Here is a 12071-nt window from a genome sequence, read left to right on the forward strand (position 1 = left end):
GCCCTTTCCTGTTGCTTTAGACCCGCCCTCTGCCCTCGAGGAAAGCAAGAGATCCTCGGCTCCACTGTGAACTCTTGGAGCTCCTTCCACCCTTACTTCTCCACATTCAGTATAGCTTGTGCGCCCCGTGGTCCCCCTCTGACAACCCCAGACTCCTGCAGAGACCTAGTCTGGTTGTGGGTGGCAACGTGACCCCCAGTATCTCCCACAGGCTTGGCCCTGCCTTCCCTACACATCTGCAGAAAAGTTTTGGAGTCTTAAACTCCCGAGACTATCTTAGACTATGGATATTTAGAACTATTGATAGCATTGTGGTGGGGAATGTTTATCGCTATGTCTAACACACACAGACACACACGCGCACACACACACGTACACACACACACACAACACACTTGAAATAATCTAAAACATACAATTCCCACTTGCCTTGGCTGAAAACAACTTCCTAACTCAGGATCTGGGTTTTTTCTGCTGGAGCCTAAAAGAAAAAGCAGAGCATGTCAGGGGCATTGAAGTTCAGAGGCAGAAGTCAGGAGTACCCTACAGCAGCTCAGAAACTTAACTCATAGGAAGTAGGCTAGTCCTGGAAACATCCCCATGACTATCCACCCATCCTCCTTCAGGGGCTAATCTACACTCTCTGCATTGGCCAGCCCCAGGCTGTTGCAAGCGGCTGTGAGACATCCATCTCTCCTACTGCACTGCCCGTGACCTCCTCTTTATTCCTTTTGAGGCTCAGGAGTCCCTGCCGTCTTCCACAGCAGCCCAGACCCTCTTGTCTCTTTTGTTTGCTGGTCAGTCACTGCTGCACTCCAGCTACACCCACTGACACTTTATGTGGCTCTGTTGAGAGAAGGAAGGTCAGAAGTGATACAGAATCATAGGGTTTAGGTGGCTGGCTCATCCTCCTGGCCCTACCCTAGTCTCTGAGTCTTCCTGGACCAGCCCTGGCCCTCGCCAGCACCTCAAGGCCAAGTGGTGATTCAGATAGTTGAGACCTTTGAGCACAGCTTGAGCCCACTGGCTTCCCAGTCACTCTGCTCCTGTGTTGGATGCCCCTGTGGCGCCATGTGTCCTCTAGCAGCTCAGCCGGTGCTTGGGGCTGCATTTGAGCTCCTGCACTTGGTGACCCAAGTTCCCAAGCCCCATCTTTGCCAGATCACACATAGCAGGAGAGATGTAGGCACACACCAGCTGAGTGAGAGGCTGACTCCCAGCAAAAGGAGCCACAGTGTGAATGTGCCATCTGCTGCTGACCTTACTGGCTGAACAGGGAAGCCCACTCTAATGACCTGCTGTGAGTGTAGAAGGGAGGACCTCAGCCCTCTAGCTATGCCACCCCTCACTGCAGCATAACAGGAGAGACTGAGGGGTTTCCTCATAATACATGCTTACAGAAAAACAAGGCCACGTCATGTGTTACAAGCAAGATAGGCAGGGCTTCTTCATGGGAACCCCATTTACAGCTGGCTAACCAAGCCCAAGACACCTACCACTGACCAGAAGGGAGCAGTTCAGAAGTGCTGCTCTGTCAATTTTCTATGATGGGCTAAAATTTGGTATCTCTCCAATGGGCATGGACACAAGGTCTGTTGCTGTTATTGTTATTATTGTCTGAGAAAGGGGCTCATGTAACCTAGGCTGCTTCAGACTCACTGAGTAACCAAAGATGATCTTGGTCCTCCTGCCTCCTCCTCCCCAGTGCTAGAATTATAGATGCTGACTGCCATCTTGGTTTGTGTGGTGCTACAGGACAAACCCAGGGCTTTGTATACACTAGGCAGCACTCTGCCAACTGAGCCACGTCCCCACACTTCAGTGTGTGTGTGTGTGTGTGTGTGTGCGCGCGCGCTCGTGCTCACACACACATTTCTGTTTTATGCTTGGCTTTGTACCAAGGATGAAATATATTAAGGAAAATTTTGCACTTTCCTGAGCATGTACAGACTTATCTTTATTCCCTAAACAATGCATCTAAACACTACTGCCATAGTATTTACATTGTGTTAGGTATGATGATTGTGCTGATTTGAATGAAAATGGCCCCAATAGACTCATATGCTGAAATGTTTGGTCCACAATTGGCAGAACTGTTTGAAGGGAAATAGAGGAAGTAGGAGGGGTGGCCTTATTGGAAAAGGCGTGTCACTGGGGGTGGGGTTTCAAACACACATGCCACACTCAATCTCTCCATCTCTCCTCCCTCCCCTCCCCTCTGTCTCTGTCTCTGTCTCTGTCTCTGTCTCTGTCTCTGTGTGTGTGTGTCCACTGTCTGTGGATTAGTAGGTAATACTTTCAGCTACTGCTCCAGTACTATGCCTGTCTGTTTCCTGCCATGACGATCATGGACTGACCCTCTAAAACTGTAACCAAGCCCCAGTTAAATGTTTCTTTTCTAAGACTTGCTTTGGTCCTGAGTTTGAGGCCAGCCTGGTCTACCGAGTGAGTTCCAGGACAGCCAAGGCTATACAGAGAAACCCTGTCTTGAAAAACCAAAAAAAAAAAAAAAGACTTGCTTTGGTCATGGTGTCTCTTCACAGCAATAGAACAGTAACTAAGAAAATAATTTTTAAAAATTAAAAAAATTACTTTATGTGTATGGGTGTTTTGCCTACATGTGTATCAGTGTACCAGATACTTACCTGATGTCTACAAACGCCAGAAGATGCTATCAGCTCCCCTGAGGCTTGAGTTACAGGTACTTGTGAGCCCCCATGTTTTGTGCTGGGAATTGAACCTAGTCCTTTGGAAGATCAGCCTATGCTGTCATCTCTAGGCCATCTCAGGTCACATGATGAGTATGTTTGACGTGAGTTGAAGTATATGGGAAGTTGCCAGTGGCCAGCTTGGCATCCATATGGTGGGTAAACCGAAGCAGGGAGCCATTGGGAGTCAGTGGTCATAGCTGCTGACCAGGGTGATCCAGATATCTACAGGGGCTACTGCCAAGGGCAGCCATTGATTAGAGAAGTTACTCAGCAGACTTTTCTATGAGGGAACAAATCTTAAGTTACTGGGGCTGGCACTGTCTGTGGCTAGTGGAAAAAATATGAACTTTTTTAACGCTTTGGGGCTGGTGAGAAAGAAGGAAAGAGAGAAAATACACACACACACTGAGTACATAAAACAAAAGGCAGAGTCCAATAACTTCATATACACAAATACATGCATACATGCATACATACATACACACATACATGCATACATACATACACACATACACACATACGTACATACATGCATACATACATACATACAGGTATACATGCATACATACATACATACACACATACGTACATACATGCATACATACATACATACAGGTATACAGACTTATATACATATTCACACATAGAAGTTGGTACCAGGGACTGGGGTACTGCTGTGATAGGCCTGACCATGCTTTTGCTTTTTTTTTTTTTTTTTAAAGAATGTGGGACTTTGTTGATGAGAGTGATTTGAACTGTGCACACCTGGACTAAGAGGTTTCAGTGGAGAGCAACTTTAATACATGGCTGAGAGACTGCTCTTGCGGTATTTTGGTGGAGAATGTGGTTGCTTTTCACTCTTGTCTGAAGAGTCTACCTGAAGCTAAGGTAAAGAGATTTATATTAATTGCATTGACAAAGGAAGTTTCAAAAAAGCCCAACAGAGACTTTGTTCTCTAGATAAGTCTCATGAAGAGCATTTTGAGTTAGTGTAGCAAGCTTAGAAAGAATAAATATAAAATGTATGGTTCAAATAATAAAGGGACAACAGGAAGTGAAATGGAGCTGAACCCTGTGTTCAAGGAGACAGCAGATTAAGGGAGCAGTGACTCTGTGACAAGAGTCCAGTCAGCTAAGCTTACTGTTCACGTGTTTGCCATTGAAAGAAGGAATAATGTTATACTAAGCATTATTATTACTCGGCTATTGTTTTCAGTTGGACTTTTAATCTGGAATGAATTATAATCCAGAAATGAAAGACACAGGTTTTGATCAGGATCTTGAGGAACAGTGGCCATGAAAAGTTTAGGTCCAGGCATGATGTACTTGCCTTTAATTCCAGCATTCAGTAGACAAATCTACTGAATCAAAGTCAGTCTACAGAGCAAGTTTCAGGACAACCAAGCTCAGGCAGTGAGGGAGTTAAAAAACAGAAAGCTGGTGATATAATAAGGAGGACCATGCTCAAGCCCCAGCAAGCAGCCCAACTGGGCAGCTTCGGCCATGTGACTCTGGCTTTAGAGTCAATAATAGAAGGGACTACAGGGACAATTGATGCTGGTTAGCTGGAGCTAAGAAATTATTGGTGGTTAAGAAGAGACCAGCATCACTGAGGTGAAATCTTCTGGGAAGTATTTTCTGAGATCACAAAGAAGCTGTGTTCCAGAGATAACCAAGGTTGTACCCCATGCTGCCGCTGTACTTGGTAATGTGTAAGAGTCACCCAGGTGGTACTGCTTTTGAACGCATGAAGGGGTCATGAAGAGCAGCTGAGGCTTGGCACTGGGAGAGGCCATGGAAGGCCACTGGTGAAGGTGCAGCCTCAGTTGTAGTTGACAGCCCAGGACTGAAGGGGTCATGCAAAGGAGTTGAGACTTGGCACTGTGCCCTTCCCCCAGGCCTGAGCAGGCCTGAGAGCCTTTTTACTACAATAGACCAAGCAACAGTAGGACCTAGGAGATGCATTGCATTACCAGCCTTGGCACCTTGGAGTCTGCTGCCTAAGCTAAGAAGAATGGACTGCCTGCTGAGCTAGCCTTGACACCTTCCGGACTACTATCTCCTTGCCTAGCCCCTGGGCTGAACCGAGAAGAGACTCTGGGGGGGCTGGGCTTCCCCTTTATATGTGAAAGCAAATTATTAAACTTCGGGCCTTGATCAGAATACTTTGTCTTGGCCCCACGTTTCTCTCGCCCTCCATTCCGGTTCATTCCCAGGCTTCCTCTCAGGAGAACTCTCAGGTAACTACAGGCACCATGAAGAGAGCCTATGAAAGCCTGATTGCAGCAGAAGATCCCAGCATACTGGAGATGCCAGTACCATGGAATGATCACCAAGAACAGCAGCAGCAGTAGAGTGGAGTCAACCAGAGGCTAGAGTGCTACAGAGGGCAGAGCTGGAGATGTGACCCAAGCCCTTTGGAGAAGCCAAGATCATGCATGATCCCAGACATTGGAACAAGAACACAGCCCAGGAGAAAGAAGTTTGTTGCAGTCAACACAGATGAAAAGAGTTGGAGACCTGAAGACCACTTTGACATTAGACATGGAGATGCAGAGTTTGGAGTTAGACCAGCTGATTTCCTGTTTTGATTTGAGGATTACAGTTAAGTGATTGGATGAATCTCAGAAGAGACTCTGGACTTTTAACATTCTTGAGACTGCTATAGACTATGGGGACTTCAGAAGTTGGACTAAATGCATTTTTCATTATCCTATGTTTGGGTATGGCCCCCATAGACTCATATGTTTGAACTGTGAGAACAAAATTTGAAAGCAGCATTGTAACAATAACAAAAATTCATGGTCAGCAAAGACCACCAACAATTTGTTAAATATAGTCATAATAAAAATATTAAGCCCCTGCAGGGGCAGGGTGACAAAAAATAAAGGCATACAAGGGCATGCCCAGACAAGTCCAAACAAGCCCAAGTGAGTAATGGGCTATCTGGTGTTTACTTTTCTCTCCCTCCCTTTTCTGGGAGGTCCGAGTTTCTGCAAGTTCTGCCAGTTCTGCAAGTTGCTGATGTTTGAAATATCCAATCATATGTAACCGCGCCAAATTTTCCCGCTCTCCCCAACCCCTACCGATAAATATCCCAAGTTCCCTGGGTCCAGGGCGCGGAACCTCTATCTCCTGTGTGAGATATATTCCAGCCCGAGGGCCCTCGTCATTAAACCTCCTCTGCAATTGCATCAAGAAGGTCTCTCGTGTGTCCTTGGGGCGTGCAGGTCCGGACTTGGGTGAGGGTCCCCTTGCGGGGGGGTCTTACAGAGGGTCCCCTTGCGGGGGGTCTTACAGAACAAGCCTGTGGGGGGCAGGGAGTGGAATGTGGTGGTTTGAATATGCTTGGTCCATGGAGTGATACTTTTTGGAGGTATGAACTTGTTGAAGTAGGTGTGGCCTTGCCCCGGCCTGCGGGGATTCGAGGAGACCTTAGGGAAGGGGGCAAACGAATGAAAGGACAAGAGACAAAAAATGAGAGCAAGTCTGGGGTTCTGATCAAGCTCTGAAACTTTAATTTTTGGGGCAGGTTATAAAGACACAGCAAACCGGGAAATTTGGGCGAGGGTCATTGCTTAGGGCTGTCCTACTATGGAATCCTTATTGTCTAAGACCAGTCCACTGTCATATCCTTATTGCCCTAGACCATCCCACTATCATAATCAGCTCCAAGGAAATGCCAGACGTTCTTTAAGTTCCTGGGACCTGAGACCTGTGAAAGTCCTTTCTTAACCTTGTACTGACTAGACTTTCTAGAAAGCAGGTAATTTCCTGGGTTTGGCTCCCGGCATGGCCTTATTGAAGGAAGTCTGTCACTGTGGACATGAGCTATAAGACCCTTGTTCTAGTTCCCTTACAGCCCTCAGATGAAGGTGAAGAAGTCTCAGCTCCTCCTGCACCATGCCTGCCTGGATGCTACTACCATGCTCCCACTTTGATGATAATGAACAGAACCTCTGAACCTGTAAGCCAGCCTTAATTAAATGTTGTCCTTATAAGAGTTGCCTTGGTCATGGTGTCTGTTCACAACCCTAACTAAGACAGTTAAAGGAAAGCTCCAGGAAGCAGGCTCCAAACATTTCACACATATATACATATCTACACACAATTGGTGGATGGAGCAAGCTCCAACACACACCTAGACAAGCTTTACATATACATATGTACATACATACGTACATACACACACACACACACACACATACATACACACACAGAGTTGATGGGTGGAAGGAGCAGTGTTCCAACCCCACACTTTATTCTTTTTTCCATCACTTATATATCCCAGCAAAATCTTTCAAGCAGTTAAAAAAAAAAAACAATGTGATTATGTTTTTTTTTCTTCTAGTGAATAAAAAAAAAAAAAAAAAACCAATATGTTCTCCAATGCCTATACAAGAAATAACATTATGTAGTACGGATAAAAAAAAAAAAAACAAATTATTCCCAAAAACCCATGTACATTCATAGCTAAGCAACTTGTTAGAGATTAACAAAGTGTGAGCAAGCAAGGTGGTTTTCTCAGCCAGCTTCTCTTACTGGCAGGCAGCAAATTGTGGTTACAAGAAAGAAGTAATTATTTTATTATTCATATTTTAAAGTAATCTTGTAAGAGTCTTAAAAGAATCACAAATCTAAACTTTTATATAAAAATCAGTCATATCTACCTAGAATCTTCAGACTATGTATCTACTCATCAGAAATTCTTAATAAATCATATCAGGAAGCTGAGGGCAAAAGTGGGTATAAGAAATCAGTCATCACCAGTCCAGCCTCAGTGAGAGTCAGCCAGTGCTGCCATTGTTCTTGTTCCCTGACCATAAAAGGCACACTAATAAGAGTGTGTCTTTCTAGCTGGGCAGTGGTGGTACACACCTTTAATCCCAGCACTTGGGAGGCAGAGGCAGGCAGATTTCTGAGTTCAAGGCCAGTCTGGTCTACAGAGTGAGTTCCGGGACAGCCAGGGCTATACAGAGAAACCCTGTCTTGGAAAAAAAAAAAAAAAAAAAAAGTTTTCTACATCAGAGCCAGTACCTTCACTAGCAACTTTATTTTTCCGAATGTTTCTAAGGGTGGTGTCATTGATGATAGTCCATGTCTCTCGTTCTTCTCTAGAGTGATGTTAGAGTCATTAATCTGCTCCAGGAATAACGCCTGAAAGAGAGAAATCTTATTGTGAGTGCCAAAGATATCGTCCTGTGAGAGACTGCAAGCCCCTTAAAGTTTTCCTATAATTCTTAGATTAAGAGGGATGTGAAGGCAGCAACAGCATGACGTCTTCAGGACACGTGATCCTCAGGGCCGTGCCACACGGAGGCTCACCCATGTGGCTGTGGTAACCGGTGGGCCGCATTCCATGAGTTCTAAAGCCATTTGTCATTCTTCCTGCATGGTCCTCGAAAATTAGTTGTGCTTGGATTACATGCAAATACTTTGCCATTTTATGAAGGAACTTGGAGGTTGGATCTTTGTAGCCACAGATCCAAAGTAATAACACCTGTAATACCAAGTACATAGTAATCCCTCGGTGTTCCAGACCAGTGGTATATACCTGTAAACCCAGCACTTGGGAGGCCAGGACAGGAGGATCTCAGGTTTGGGGACTTAGCTACGTACCAAGAGTATTTAAAACAAACATTAGACTTTTTTTTTTTTTTGAAAAGGCATCTATTATCCAGCTCTGGCTGGCCTGGAACTTGCTATGTAGATCAAGATGGCCTCCAACTCAAGATTCACTTGCTTCTCCTTCTCAAGTGCTGGGATCAAAGCCATATTCCATGCACGTGACAAAAATTAAATTTAATGAAAGAAGCCCGATTCAGAAGACCATATGTTGTATGATTCCATATATATGAAGTCTTTGGAACAGGCCGATTCAGAGGGACAGATACTGCAGATACAAAGCCCTAGAAGAGGCTATGTATGGAATGGTGGGGGTGGGTAGAAAGGGAAGGGACAGTCAGTGGGTCTAGCTTTTCTTTTAGATGTGAAAATATTCTAGGACTAGATAGTAGTGACATTCACTTAGCCTTGTGACACAGTCTTCTTGAGGCAGCCTCAGGAGATTGGTGCCAAACCCTCCATGGATACCAGAATGTAGGGATGCTGAAATCTCATAGCTGAAATGTCATAGAGTTTGCATATAGCTTGTGCATATCCCTCCAAAAATGTTAGGAAGCCTCTAGATGACTTACAGTATCGTATCCACTGTATTGTGGTGTGAGTACCTGATACACTGCATCATTTAGGGCGTGATGACAAGGAAAGTCTCTTCCTGTTCAGAATACATGCAAAAATTTTTTCAGCTACATTTGGTCTCTGGTTGCTTGAGTCTACAGATCCAGAAAACAGAATACAGATGGCCAGTCATGTAATAAAAGCAGCTCAACTGTGCCCTATAACGAATGTATGTTATATGAATTGTACCTCAATAAAGCTGGTGTATGTGTATCTGTGAGTCCAACTCACCCTAATGACTTCAAAGCACACTAGCTGGACCTATCAACAAGTAAAGAGTTGAGAGCCTTGACCCCTCCGTGAACGTTGTAAAGCTGGGTCTGCCTGCTGCTGGGAGCCCTGGGCAGGTGGCCCCTGCTGTGCTAGGAGCTGCCCAAAGGCAAGGAGGCTCAAAGGCAAGGAGGACAGAAGAATGGGGGGCTTGGCCCTGCAGTTCCAGAGGCTGAAGGCCATCTAAGCAACAGACTCTGGTACATAAGGAGCCCCACTGGCTGGTCAGCCCAGGGGCTGGCCCAGTTCCAGCACCACAGGCTCTTGAGGAAGAAGCTGCCTGAAAACAGAAGCTACAGAGCACTGCATAGGACCATGTTGTCTCTAGCTCACTGATCTCAGTACAAATGCAGGAAGCCTCCTGGCTCTTCCTTCCTTCCTTCCTTCCTTCCTTCCTTCCTTCCTTCCTTCCTTCTTTCTTCTCTCCCTCCTTCCCTCCCTCCCCCTCCTCTCTCTCCCTCTCTCCCTCTTATTGAGACAGGGTGCAACTAGACTGGTCTAAACTCTCTATGTAGCTTATGTAAGCTGAGGATGAATTTGAACTTCTGATCCTGCTGCATCCACCTCCCAAGTGTTAGTATGAGCTTGAGCTGTGCTCAGTCTACGAATCGCTAGGGATCAAACCCAGAGTTTCATGCACTCCAGGCAAATACTCCACCAACTGGGACACATGCCCAGGCCTGGTTCTCCATCTACCAACACTCAGGAATGTACAATTTCTCCTTCAGCCTTGAGCATGACATTGTCACTGTTTCATTGTTGTGAAAAGACACCACAACCAAGGCAACTCTTACAAGAAAAGCATTATCTAGGGGCTGACTTACAGTTTTAGAGGATCAGTCCATGATCGTCATGGCAAGAAGCAGACAGGTGTGGCACTGGACCAGAGGCTGAGAGCTTTACATCGAGAGAGAGACAGAGAGAGACAGAGAGACAGAGAGACAGAGGCAGACACACACACACACACACACACACAGAGAGAGAGAGAGAGAGAGAGAGAGAGAGAGAGAGAGAGGAGAGGAGAGAGAGAGAGAGAGAGAGAGAGAGAGAGAAGACCTGCTGTGGACTTTTAAAGCCTCAAAGCCCACCTCCAGTAGCATCTCCTAATCCTTCTCAAACAGTTCCATTATTGTGGCCCAAGCCACATTTAAACATGTGAGCCTAAGGAAGCCATTCTCATTTAAACACCACATTCCACTCCCTAACCCCCATTAGCTTATAGCCATATCTTCATGTAAAATGCATTAAATCCTACTTTAAAAGCCTGTTGAGGCCCGAGCTGCCCCACTTTGGGCGGCCAAAAATGTTGGGGCCCTCTCCACTCCATGCTTGGCAGCCACGGTTTCCCGGCCCAAGCTGCCGCTCCGGTCTGCAGGTCAGGGTTCAGCAAGAGAGAGAATGAGGATGGACTCGAAGAATGGAGATCAGACAGAGTGTGATTCAATCCCATTTATTCTTCAGTCCCTCTTCCTAGTCCAAGTCCCAAGTCTTGAGTTCCTAGTTCCTAGTTGTACTCCTTTTGTTCTCTTCCGAGTGTCTAATGTCTACTCCCACTCCTAGTGTCTGAATCTCTGTTACTCCAAATTGTTCTCTCTCTCCTGTCTGCCTCTCACCTTTTATATGTCTCACTTCTAAGCCATGCCTTTAGGTCACGCCTCTAAGTCATGCCCTTAGGTCTTGTCTCTAAATCTGATCTCTAAATCACACTCTTAAGTTACACACCTTTAATCTCACACACCTTTAATCTCACACACCTTTAATCTCACACACCCAAGGAAAGTCCTGGGTGTCTAAAGCAAGATGTTATCAGAGTGTGCTCAGCTGTTGTAGGCTATTGTAATCCAAGTCTCATGTCAGGGTATATGGCTCAAGATGGCTGCAAAGCTGATAGCCTCTTTCTGCTAAAAGTCGGCTCCCAACAAAAGCCCCCACAGTCTCTAAAACTGTTTAAAAGTCCAGAGTTTCTTCTGAGACATGACAATCTCTTAACTGTAACCCCCATAAAAACAAAATAAAAAATCAGGTTACTTACTTTCAACATATAATGTCACAATACACATTACTATTCCAAATGGGAGGAAAGGGACCATATGAGGAAATATTGGACCAAAAAGCAAAACCAAAAATTAGGTGAAAAACTCTAAATTCTGCATCTCCATGTCTTCAACATTGCTCAGATCTCCCACTCCTTCCAAATTTGTTCATCACAACCCACTTCTCTCTTGGGCTGGTTGCGCACTCTCTCTGAAACTGTCCTTGGCAGGTATCCCACAGCTCTGGCATCGCCAGCAACTTGGGATCTCCAACCCAATCCAGGCCTCCCTTCACAGCTTCACACAATGGTGTCTCAAGGCCTCCATACAGGGACACCTCTGCCACATGTCTGACCTCAGCAGCTTTCCTTAGTCTCAGAGAGATTCCATGACTCCCTCTATTTCTATATCCTTTTTCTCTCTAAACATAGAACCACATGACTGAAGCAGCTGGGGCTAGATCTGGCCCCTTCTTGAATTACATTCACATAGCCTTCCTTGTTGATGTTTTTCCTTTAATTCCCTTTTCACAGGTTGGTAGCTTACCTGTATGGAGTCTCACCCTGAGGGTTCCACTCCTGCATTAGTCAGATTCTCTACAGGAACAGAGACAATAAGCATTTATCTATATATGTCCTCTAATAAAGCCACACTTATTCCAACAAAGCTACACCACCCAATCCTTCCCAAACAGTTCCACTGCGGACCAAGAATTCAAGCATATGAACCCATAGGAGTTGTTCTCACTGAAACCACCACAGAGCTCCATCGGGTTATACTGTTGTCTGTGTCCCATTCCTACATTGCTCAATGAATT

Source organism: Arvicanthis niloticus, chromosome 12 (genome assembly GCF_011762505.2).
Source record: "Arvicanthis niloticus isolate mArvNil1 chromosome 12, mArvNil1.pat.X, whole genome shotgun sequence".
Taxonomy (NCBI): domain Eukaryota; kingdom Metazoa; phylum Chordata; class Mammalia; order Rodentia; family Muridae; genus Arvicanthis; species Arvicanthis niloticus.